This window comes from Salvia hispanica, chromosome 6 (genome assembly GCF_029641045.1).
Source record: "Salvia hispanica isolate PSC_SH4W2 chromosome 6, Shi_PSC_v1, whole genome shotgun sequence".
Lineage (NCBI taxonomy): Eukaryota > Viridiplantae > Streptophyta > Magnoliopsida > Lamiales > Lamiaceae > Salvia > Salvia hispanica.
Window position 1 is genome coordinate 23500779 of NC_142697.1, and position 10945 is coordinate 23511723.

At 37.5% G+C, this 10945-nt stretch overlaps 3 long non-coding RNA genes across 3 annotated transcripts; 1 reads left to right on the top strand and 2 right to left on the bottom strand.

Annotated features, from left to right (window-relative positions):
- LOC125203882 (uncharacterized) lies at positions 1-1186 on the bottom strand. Its single transcript, XR_016132396.1, has 2 exons — positions 789-1186; positions 1-279 (listed from the first exon to the last, which is right to left on the bottom strand). It is a non-coding gene; the product is annotated as an uncharacterized LOC125203882 (long non-coding RNA).
- A 158-nt stretch (positions 1187-1344) lies between these two features.
- On the top strand, positions 1345-2762 carry LOC148923391 (uncharacterized). Its single transcript, XR_016132494.1, has 2 exons — positions 1345-1827; positions 2627-2762. It is a non-coding gene; the product is annotated as an uncharacterized LOC148923391 (long non-coding RNA).
- A 6281-nt stretch (positions 2763-9043) lies between these two features.
- LOC125200331 (uncharacterized) lies at positions 9044-9945 on the bottom strand. The gene is made up of 2 exons (XR_016132395.1): positions 9829-9945; positions 9044-9322 (listed from the first exon to the last, which is right to left on the bottom strand). It is a non-coding gene; the product is annotated as an uncharacterized LOC125200331 (long non-coding RNA).
- Positions 9946-10945: the final 1000 nt, after the last annotated feature.

The window sequence follows — 10945 nt, forward strand, 5'->3', positions numbered from 1 at the left end:
TAAAAGAAATAACGATAAGACAATCACATACTTCTTAATAAGACAAAGGAGGTTCACAAGACAACGAAAGATGATGAAATTTAAAAGAGTGTTTGACACAGTCACTTGTTACTAATCATTATTCTTACGATCCATCTAGTAAATAATACTACAATAGTGCACCGCGGAAGGAGTTGTAAACACATGACCATATGTGTGAAGACATATGCCACAAGAACCCTACAAAAGAGATGAGACGACCACCAACTCCACTCAGCCACCATTTCATCACTGCTCAACCTGCACATTTAGAAATACATGCAGGGCTGAGTGCGAGGTACTCAGTGAACACATTGCCAAAAGTTACACATATATAAGAAAAAGTCATTATCATGCCATCACAGTAACACACGGGGTTTTCTTAAAGGCCCGAGCTTACTAAGTTCATTTTCATAAAGTTCGCTTGATCAAGCTAAGTTCATTCCATCAATCCGCCATATCTGATAGTTCATTGTGTGTCGGGAAGGTGGCCACCTTCCACGATCACATTGACCGGCCAACCCTTACGATGACTCACGGTCCATTCCTTTGTGTACACTAACTCGAATAGGATCTTGGTCCTATTGGAGCCGAATACGTTTCATTCATTCATTCATTCATTTGGCATCGCCAAGCAGATAGACATCATAAAACAAATAATTTATGGCACGATAACATTTTAAAAAAGTAAGTGCGATTTTATCAAACAAAAATCATTTAATATATTTGATAATTTTATCCACACTTAATGTGTTGGATATAAAGCCCACCTCAAAGCTTCCGAATAAAATGCTACAAAAGCTTGGCCTTGGAAATCAAACTCCGCGAGCATGCCCTTCTTGAAAGAGTATAATGATTTAAATTAGTCTTATGAACATACATAAGGTCCATGACATGAAATGATCCTACAAGGAGTATGCATCCTATGTTCGGGGTTCGATCAAGATAACTTCATTCCATTTAAATTGGGGATCCCTATTTTATAAGAGACCTTAAAGTAAATAAATAAATTTTTGGGAGAGGATTCATTTAGCTCATACATTCCTAATTTCAAGAAATTAATTAATTAAGAAGGATAAAGTATTAATTAATCACATGATTAATTATTTAAAGGCTTCAACATTTTAAGTGATATCAAACCCAAAATTTTGAGATAAAGCCCATTTCCTCACTTAGGCTCAAAGCCCATTTTTTTTTTTTTTCCCTTTCCTCAAACTATTGGCCCATACTAGAATAATTAGGAGACTATTCCACAAAATTAATTGGCCCAAAAGAGAGGCCCAAATACTTAAAATCAAAGAAACCCTAATAAAACTCAAGATCAGATTTTGAATCAGACGTTTCTCACCCTCTCTCTTTCTACCGTCGCGCCGGTCATGGCGTCGCCGGCGAGCGACGCCGGCCGTTGCCTCGTCTCTCTCTCTCTCCCGGCATCTCTCTATCTTTCTCGGCCGACGGAGTTCGGCCGCCTCCTGGAGAAGAAACTCCGTCGCCGGCGTCCACCCATCACAGGATCTCCGCCGCCGTCGTCCACTTTCAGGTAGGTTTTTCTCTACTTAAACTCACGATTAAAAACACACACATATTCCTCACTCTTAGTTCGATTTCACGCACCAATTCGTCGAGTGAGGGGGGGAAGGGTGCAGCGTGATTCTTTCGGGGCAGCGGTGTGCGTCGTGGATGGCTGCCGGAGATAGCAGCGGCGGCGGCTGCCGCCCAGTGACAGCAGCAGCAGCAGTGGCTGCTCCGGGTGACAGCAGCGGCGCCTTCCGGTAGCTCGGTGTCCATCGGTGCACTCTTAAAGGCTAAGTTATTTATCTCTCTGTTATCTAATTTCCATCTTGAGTTCCTTCTCATTGGGGCAGTGGCTATGGTTGGTTATTACTTAGAGTTGAGATAGATGATGAAAGCTTGGTGTTGTTGGAACTTGCTCTAGAGATTCCAGCATAAGGATGATTTAGAAGCTAATACACTGTGTTGCTAGATTCTTGCTATGAAAATGGTATTGACTAAGAGTCCAATGTTCAAGGTCTAAGTTGAGCATGAAAGTTGTGAGAAAAGCTTGGTCTAACAATGGTGATAAAGATGAGAGTAATTGGATAAGTTTTACTACATGATGTAATGAAATGCAAAAGTATGCAAAAGTGAAGTAAAAGCTTAAGAAATCAAATGTTTAAGGATAATTACCTTAAGGAAAAAGAAGAATGTAGTGTGTAGAGAATAAATCCTTCTTTTTCAAGCACTTGCTAGCATCATTAGTTGAAATGAGATTTTGTTTAGAGAAATCTAGTGTTAAAGCAAAAGTGTAGGTGAAGGAGTGGTGTAGTATTTATAGAGGAAAAGAATGCATGGCTTTACATGGTTAATAGCTTGGTTTAGGAAGGCAATGCATCGTCCAAGAGTCATGGACTTTTTGCCAAATGAGGCAAGTTGTCCAATCAATCATTCACAATACCATAAATGGCAAGAATATTATGTCTCGTCCCTTAAAAAGACGTGAGCCGTCATTTGGAAAACGTGAGCCGTCGTTTGATAAGCGTGTTTGATGTGATGTGCTTTCGTCGATCGTCTCGTCTTGATTTAACATGCTTCTTATCCATTCGTGTAGGTATCGGGGTTCAAGGCGTGACTATTTAGCGAGACTCGGAGGGCGTGGAAAGTATTTTTATATTTATTTTATTTCTACTCAAACGTTGAACTCGTGTACGAACTTTTATTTTAGAAAACTACATCTATTGTGATAATACTACTAAAAAAAATACATCACGACGATTAATCATAACGAGAAGTAAAAGAAAAATTAGACCCGAAACATATATACGTATTAATTAATAGGTTAGTTTCCAAATTTCTTAGGAATAAAAAGGGCGGGTGTTACATTCCTTCCCCCTTACAAAAATTTCGTCCCGAAATTTGTAAGGGTCTATTCGAACAGCTATGGGAATTTCTCTTTCATTTTGTTTTCAAATTCTCATGAAGCTTCTTCGTACCCATGATGCCTCCACAACACCTTCATTGGAGTGATAGATTTGTTCCTTAGTGTTATATTTTTGTCTAGGATTGCTTCGAGCTTCTCCCTGTAACTCGAGTCCAGTTTAATATAATCTCTTTGTGGTGGATCACATGCTTCAGGTCGTACACGTACTTTCGTAGCTTCGAAACATGGGAAAAAAATTTTTTTGGACATTTCCACAACTTGGTGGCATCGCCAAACAATATGTCACACACACAAAAATGAAATATAGAGTCCAATTAAACAAGATCTAAGCCTTTTTTCTGTTTTTTTTTTTTTCACACACAAAAAGTATTATCCCTTCTGAAGGACCTTCAAGCAAACCTTGTCTCCTACTTGAACTACATGTCGGTCTGATGAGCATCTAGGTATGACCTTTGTCGGTCTTGTGCTTCTTTGATCCTTCCTTTGATTTGTCGCACGACTTGAGCCATCTCGTTGACCATTTCAAGACCCAACATCTTTCTTTCACCAATTTCGTTTCAATATAGCGGCGATTTGCATTTTCTCTCGTATAACATTACGTAAGGTGTCATATTAACGGTCGTCTCGTAACTATTGTTGTAGATAATAAAAATTCTATAAACAATAGGATTGCATCAGCTTCCACCTCGGTTAAGCACGACAGCTCGATGCGTATCTTCAAGAGTCTGAAACGTTCCCTCCGATTATCCGCCAGATTGTGGATTGAACGCAGTGCCGAAGTTTAGTTTCATATCGAGTTCTTCTTGTAGTTTTCTCCAAAATTTCAAAGTGAATTTCACATCTTAATCTAACGTGATTGAGGTCGGGATACCATGAAGGCGCGCAATTTCCCTCACATAAAGTTGAGACAACTTCTCGGATCCGTAAGTAATTGGAATAAGCAAGAAACGAGCACTCTTGGTGAGGCGATCCACGATCACCCAAATGGCGGTGTTCCCTCGATTAGTCTTTGGCAAACCCGTCACAAAATCTATGGTTAAAAGTTCTCACATTCATTCAGAATTTTATTTATTTATTTATTTATTAAGGTTGTAGTCTCCCGCAAGGTTGTTGATGTAGTGCTTTAACTCGTTGGCAACCCAACATCTCTCCACAAATGATACAATGCATCTTTTCATGCTGTCCAACTAGAATTTCGCCTTAGGTCTTGATATACCTTCGTACTCCCAGGGTCTGTGGTGTAGGGTGTGTCATGAGCCTCACTCACAATATTGTTTCTTAGTTTCTTATCCTTGGGCGTACACAACCTCCCTCCGAAAGTGAGGGTGTTATCTACCTCTTCGGGGTAGTTCTCACCTCCATCGGTCCTTGCTTTTACCCGTATCTTTTCCAAGCCTTCGTCCTGCCTTTGTGCAACGATAATATGCTCTCTCAATTCTGGCTAACCACTAGAGTAGCTATCCTTGCTTCTACCGTTTCTGGGGCAGTCATCATTTCTAAGTTGAGCTTGTTGAATTCTCGTAGGTTTTTTTGTTTTTTGTTTTTTTTTTTTTTTCCTCTTGGGTGAACATGGTTGCCAAGTGCTTCGTTATTCGGCTTAGAGCATCGGCCACTACATTGGCCTTGCCGGGATGGTAGTTGATGCCACAATCGTAATCTTTCACTAGTTCCAACTATATATATATTTTCTCATTTTCAAGTCTGGGTCATGGAAATATTTGATATTATTGTGATTTGTGAAATTTTTACATCGAACTCCATAGAGGTGTCACCAAATCTTTAAGGCGGGAACCATAGTAGCTAAATTCCAAATCGTGTGGGTGGTAATTAAGCTTGTGTAACCTGCTCGGTACATATGCTATTACTCTTCCGTTTTGCATGATGACACAGCCGAGTCCATTTCTTGACGCATCGAAGTAAACTACATAGCTTATCTCCAGTCTTGGGACAACTCAAAAAAAATGGTGACGTGGTCAACTTCTTCTTCAGTTAATGAAAACTCTTTTCAAACTTCCAGTCTTGAAATAGCTTCATATTTCATTGAGTTTTGTAAGGGGTTCTATATTCGGCACGATCTCTACTTTTTGTGGGATTCGTTTGGATTCCTTTGGCAGTCAAAACATGGCAGAGGAAGTTCAACGCGTTGATCTAGAACTCACACTTGCTAAAATTGACATTCAACTTTTGATCTTAGTGTTTCCAATGTGATCGGTATGTTTTCCTTGTGTTTCTTCTTGTTTCTTATATAGATGAGCACGACGTCTATGAATACTAATACATATTTGTTGAGTTATGGGTGTTGTACACAGTTCATGAGGACCATAAATATTGCAGACGAAATTGTTGAGCCGAAGGTCATCACCATGAACTTGTAGTGGCTATATCAGGTTCGAAAAGTCGTCTTTGGGCTCTAATATTGTCGAATCTTCAGTCGGTGGTAGCCGAACTTTAAATCCATCTTTGAAAATACACTAGTTCCTCGAAATTAATCAAACAAGCCATCAATTCTTGGCAAACGAGTATTTATTCTTTGAGGTCAATTTGCTCAACTCTCAATAGTCTGGGCACATTATTAGTAACCCATCTTTCTTTTTACAAAAAGTACTGGTGCTTCACATGGCGAGACACTCGCTCTGATGAAACCTAGATTCATAAGTTCCTGAAGTTGCAGCTTTAGTTCCTCCAATTCCTTAGGAGCCATCCGATACGAAGCTTTTGACACTGGTGCAGATCCGGGTTCAAGATCGATATTGAATTCTAATGACATATCTACGAGTAAGCGAAGTAGATCGTCGAGAAATACATCTGAGAACTCACACGCCACAAAGTTGGCCAGGTAAACTATTCGTACAACTGTCGCGGTTGTAAGGCGGTTATTATGGAGTTTTGCTTATTCGTGGTGATTCCATGGGAAATGTTGGTTCTATTCCTGGGAGAAAGAAATTGGTCGTGGTTACATAGTTTAGTGGTGTAGTTCTCGGTTAGTAGATCCATACTAGGATCATGTCGGTGTTCTATATTTGTCGTGATCTTAAGTTTTCCCCACATGACTTCGACATTCAAGCAAACACGTCTGATCTCTGCAATTCTTCTTACTGGCGAAAGACTCTTATTCTATGCTTAACTTGCTTCGTTTGGAAGTCTAAGGCCTCTACGCAAGGTACTGATGTGAAGGTGTGAAAGAAAAAAGAAAAAAAAGCGCTTGTATCATATATGAGAATAATCGTTATACCAAAGAGTATGATTATACTTGCTACATTCTCTTGCCCCTTTCTGGCTCTTTTGTTTCAAAACATAGGCGTGGGCCTTTTTGGATAGTCTCGGTCGTCGGGGTTATTGTTGTTGCGACAGATAAGGTAGCTGGGGGTCTGCCAAGGTTGCATCTCCATTACTTGCGCTTGTGAGCATTGTGTCGGTTGTTTTGACCTTGTCGATTTCTCCCATTTAAATTTCAATTCGACATGATTTACATTCACATATCGATCAATCAACTACTTATGCATGTAAGAATCTACGAGATGTAACGATCTACGAGGACTTTTACATCTATTTTTTTTTTTTTTTTGCGTACTATCTATGTATATAATGTACTTTCGCTCTTCTAGAGGGTCATCGCAAATGGTACTTAGTCGTGGCATATATAAAACTTCTTGTTCTACTTATGTCGATCCTTCTGGTCGGTGCATCACATTTGTGCATGTCCACCTAAGGGCACTTCCTTCTTTTGTGAAACTTAAAAGATTTAAAGCATTGTCCTTCGTGCATGCCCCATGAAGGAAACTCAGGGATTTACCAGTCTTATCTTGAATAAATTGAGTTGATCCTGAAAGGGAATTTGAATTTTGAAATAATTCCAAGGTTATCTAGAAGGTTAAAACAGTTGTCACTAGTCTGATCAAGCGATCGTGGGTTTTCGTAACAACCTCTTACATATAGCTTGTAACAACTGAGCTTCTTCAAGGATAGATTTAATTTGGGTTCATTACGCCCAGTCAAGAGAGACGCATACTTTCACAAGGTTTAAGCTATACCCATAGAGCTTAATAAAAATTTCCTTTGGCAGAGATTGGAAGACGGAATAGTTATGAAAGTGGGGTATGAATGAATAGAATCTAAATTCTCATAGTTGACTGTCAATTTAGTTGATAAATCAAGTTTGAAAAAGCTGAGCAAATATTGGAGGGTCTATCTATCAAAGTAAGCCTCGACATACCCAATAAATGGAGGAATTCAAAAATAAGGTTGTTGTTGTGAAGTTGTATTGACTATTGATTCATCACATCATAATATAAAATAATGAAAAAATTTTGATGGCTTTCCAAATCTTTCATAGGTAATACAAGCAACTCTCTTAGGGAGAAAGTAAAATTCAAAATTTGAACTTGGAGTGGCATAAGAATTTGAACAGGAGGCGATACGTGTAAGAGGCTTGTGGCAAAGGCAAATCCTAAATTTATAAGAAGAAAATTTACAAATCATATATTGAGAAAGAGAACGGTCAACAAGATATTCAAGACAATATGCTATACTTGAAAGTTAACTGCCTTATAGGTATAATTATTTCAGAGATGAGATTTGTTGGTAGAACTCATGAAAGTCACTACTCTTACAAGGGACGAGTCAAAGAATATTGTCGTCAATGAATGGCGTTTGAAAAGATGAGGACAAGACCCAAATTTATGCGTACTGAAAATGAACCACCACTTGGTGCAGAAAGAAGTGAACAAAATGGTACATTACTCTCGAAATATGAGTCAATCAAATTCTTTGTCAGAAAGAGGAAAAAAAAATTGGGGCTCCAAGTAAGTACTGGTGGTTAAAATTGTCATCGTGATCCATAAGACGATATTCCTCATTCATCTACTCGTGGGTGGGATAAGAGCAACTGGGTAAATCCTAGGCTCTAAATTGAGATCATTTTATAGTCGTGTCTGGTAACTTTTGTTGATGAACACATCTTCGTAGTAGTCTTGGTACGCCACGACAGTCATTCCCGTGAAAAAAAAATTAAAAGTAGAAACATAGAAGAGATCTTTAGGATAGTGTGATGCTATTATTAAACCTCAAAATCCAAGGAATTTCGTATAGCTCCTTCTCCTCTATCTTTACCGGGAATAATGACTCACCTCATTCAGATGACGTTCACACTGACGATTTTTTTTTTTATTTATTCTTATTTTTATTTTTATTTATTTATTTTTATTTATTTTTTTTTACTTCATACATCACTCTTTGACAAGCGGGTGCGATAGACTTGTCCCAAACTCGTTTCTTTTCCGTCATCGTTCTGCAATCGGTTTCTCATGATATTGTACATATAACTAGGATTCTAAGAGGACTTAGATCCAGAACAACTTTAGCACAGCATTGGCATCTCGTCGGGCCTGGTTTTATGATAATATTTCTTGTGAACTTTTGTCGTAGTCAAGCTTGGGAAAGAAGTTTAATAGATAACGGGTATCTATTGGTTTCATTCACTCTCGAGAATTAAGACAATAGTCGATTCGAATATCCTTAAGGTTTAGACACTTGAGCGATAAGACAATCTCGTGTGTTTCTTTTGCGTGTTGAATGACTCATTGTTACGCCATTCTCTTAGTTTTTTTTTTTTTTGTTTTTTTTTTTTGCTCAGAAAAGCGATGCTAAAATCATACATGTCATTCTAAGTTCAAACTAAGTTCCATAAGGGCAGTTCTTCTTAAAACATTCTAAGGTTCAAAAGGGACAGTTCATTTTAAAGCATTCTATGTTCTTCGATCCTAAAAGACAACTTAAAGAGTTATTCCTTCCCTTCAACCTCTTAAAAAAAAATTTCACATAAAAAGTTACACTTCCAACTTTTGCTAAAAAAAGTAAGTTACCTTTTTTTGGTTGAGTGTGATGAACTGGTGCTGAGCTTTGGTCGAGTCGACACATGGGCTAGTGAAACAAATACAGACCATTTAAGAATGAAGACTCGCGGGTTCAGAGCGGAAAGGAAACCTAGGCTCTGATACCACTCTGTTACGACCGCACCTTGCTAAGGATAGCATTGCTCGGTGAATCATGACTAGGGGAGAGAAATAAGAAGAGGGTATAGAAAGGGGATAAAAGAAATAACGATAAGACAATCACATACTTCTTAATAAGACAAAGGAGGTTCACAAGACAACGAAAGATGATGAAATTTAAAAGAGTGTTTGACACAGTCACTTGTTACTAATCATTATTCTTACGATCCATCTAGTAAATAATACTACAATAGTGCACCGCGGAAGGAGTTGTAAACACATGACCATATGTGTGAAGACATATGCCACAAGAACCCTACAAAAGAGATGAGACGACCACCAACTCCACTCAGCCACCATTTCATCACTGCTCAACCTGCACATTTAGAAATACATGCAGGGCTGAGTGCGAGGTACTCAGTGAACACATTGCCAAAAGTTACACATATATAAGAAAAAGTCATTATCATGCCATCACAGTAACACACGGGGTTTTCTTAAAGGCCCGAGCTTACTAAGTTCATTTTCGTAAAGTTCGCTTGATCAAGCTAAGTTCATTCCATCAATCCGCCATATCTGATAGTTCATTGTGTGTCGGGAAGGTGGCCACCTTCCACGATCACATTGACCGGCCAACCCTTACGATGACTCACGGTCCATTCCTTTGTGTACACTAACTCGAATAGGATCTTGGTCCTATTGGAGCCGAATTCGTTTCATTCATTCATTCATTTGGCATCGCCAAGCAGATAGGCATCATAAAACAAATAATTTATGGCACGATAACATTTTAAAAAAAGTAAGTGCGATTTTATCAAACAAAAATCATTTCATATATTTGATAATTTTATCCACACTTAATGTGTTGGATATAAAGCCCACCTCAAAGCTTCCGAATAAAATGCTACAAAAGCTTGGCCTTGGAAATCAAACTCCGCGAGCATGCCCTTCTTGAAAGAGTATAATGATTTAAATTAGTCTTATGAACATACATAAGGTCCATGACATGAAATGATCCTACAAGGAGTATGCATCCTATGTTCGGGGTTCGATCAAGATAACTTCAATTATTACAAAAGTCAAATCAAATATCACAAGAAAAAAATAAAATGAAAACAACATATGAATATGAAGATGAACACTATAAAGAGATAACACAGTAAGAGTTTCAATTTTTAACTAATTATTTTCACTATATTACTTTATCTTTAACAACATCTGTTTACATAAATTCAAAATCTTCTATGAACATATAAAACGTAACATTTGTTATTTAGAATATAACAGCAAAACAAAATTTTATCTAAAACAGTAGTAATATTTATGCGAATGAAGACCAACTTTCCATAAAGTGTTCAATACTGCCAAATATGCAAAAATAATATTATAAAAAGTTTACTTTACAAACTATATATTCCATTTCATATACAAAAAATATTTCATATACAAACTATATACTCCATTTCATAACATTATGTATCAATGAATTGAGAAATTTTTGCTTGACAACAGCATTGCAATTGATAGTTTATTGCCTTACATAGTGAGTTACATTTATAATGCATTTCTCTGAAAAAATGGTCTTCGCCTATTCGGATGAAAATTAATTTCCACAAAGGATATTTTCTTTTTAATCACTGTTCAACATACTTCCTTACAAAATTAGTTAACAATGTATATTTCATTTTTGTTAATAAAATTCCATCCCTAGATGAATTATCACCCTATCAAACATATCATATCAACTAACTTGTTACAGATTTTACACTAACAACGTATGAAGTAACTAAAACAATTGAAACATCCAGCAATGCAACAACAACAACAAAAAAGAAGAAGAAAAATGTTCCATCAGCAGAATACAAAGTAGCACAAAAAACTTCTTATGCCATATCTTTGAGATTACGTATGAATGACTGTACAACTTTACTCTATTGAACTTGCTTCAGATTTTTATAACTATATTATAGATTTATAATTAACTTGTTGCATAACCTAT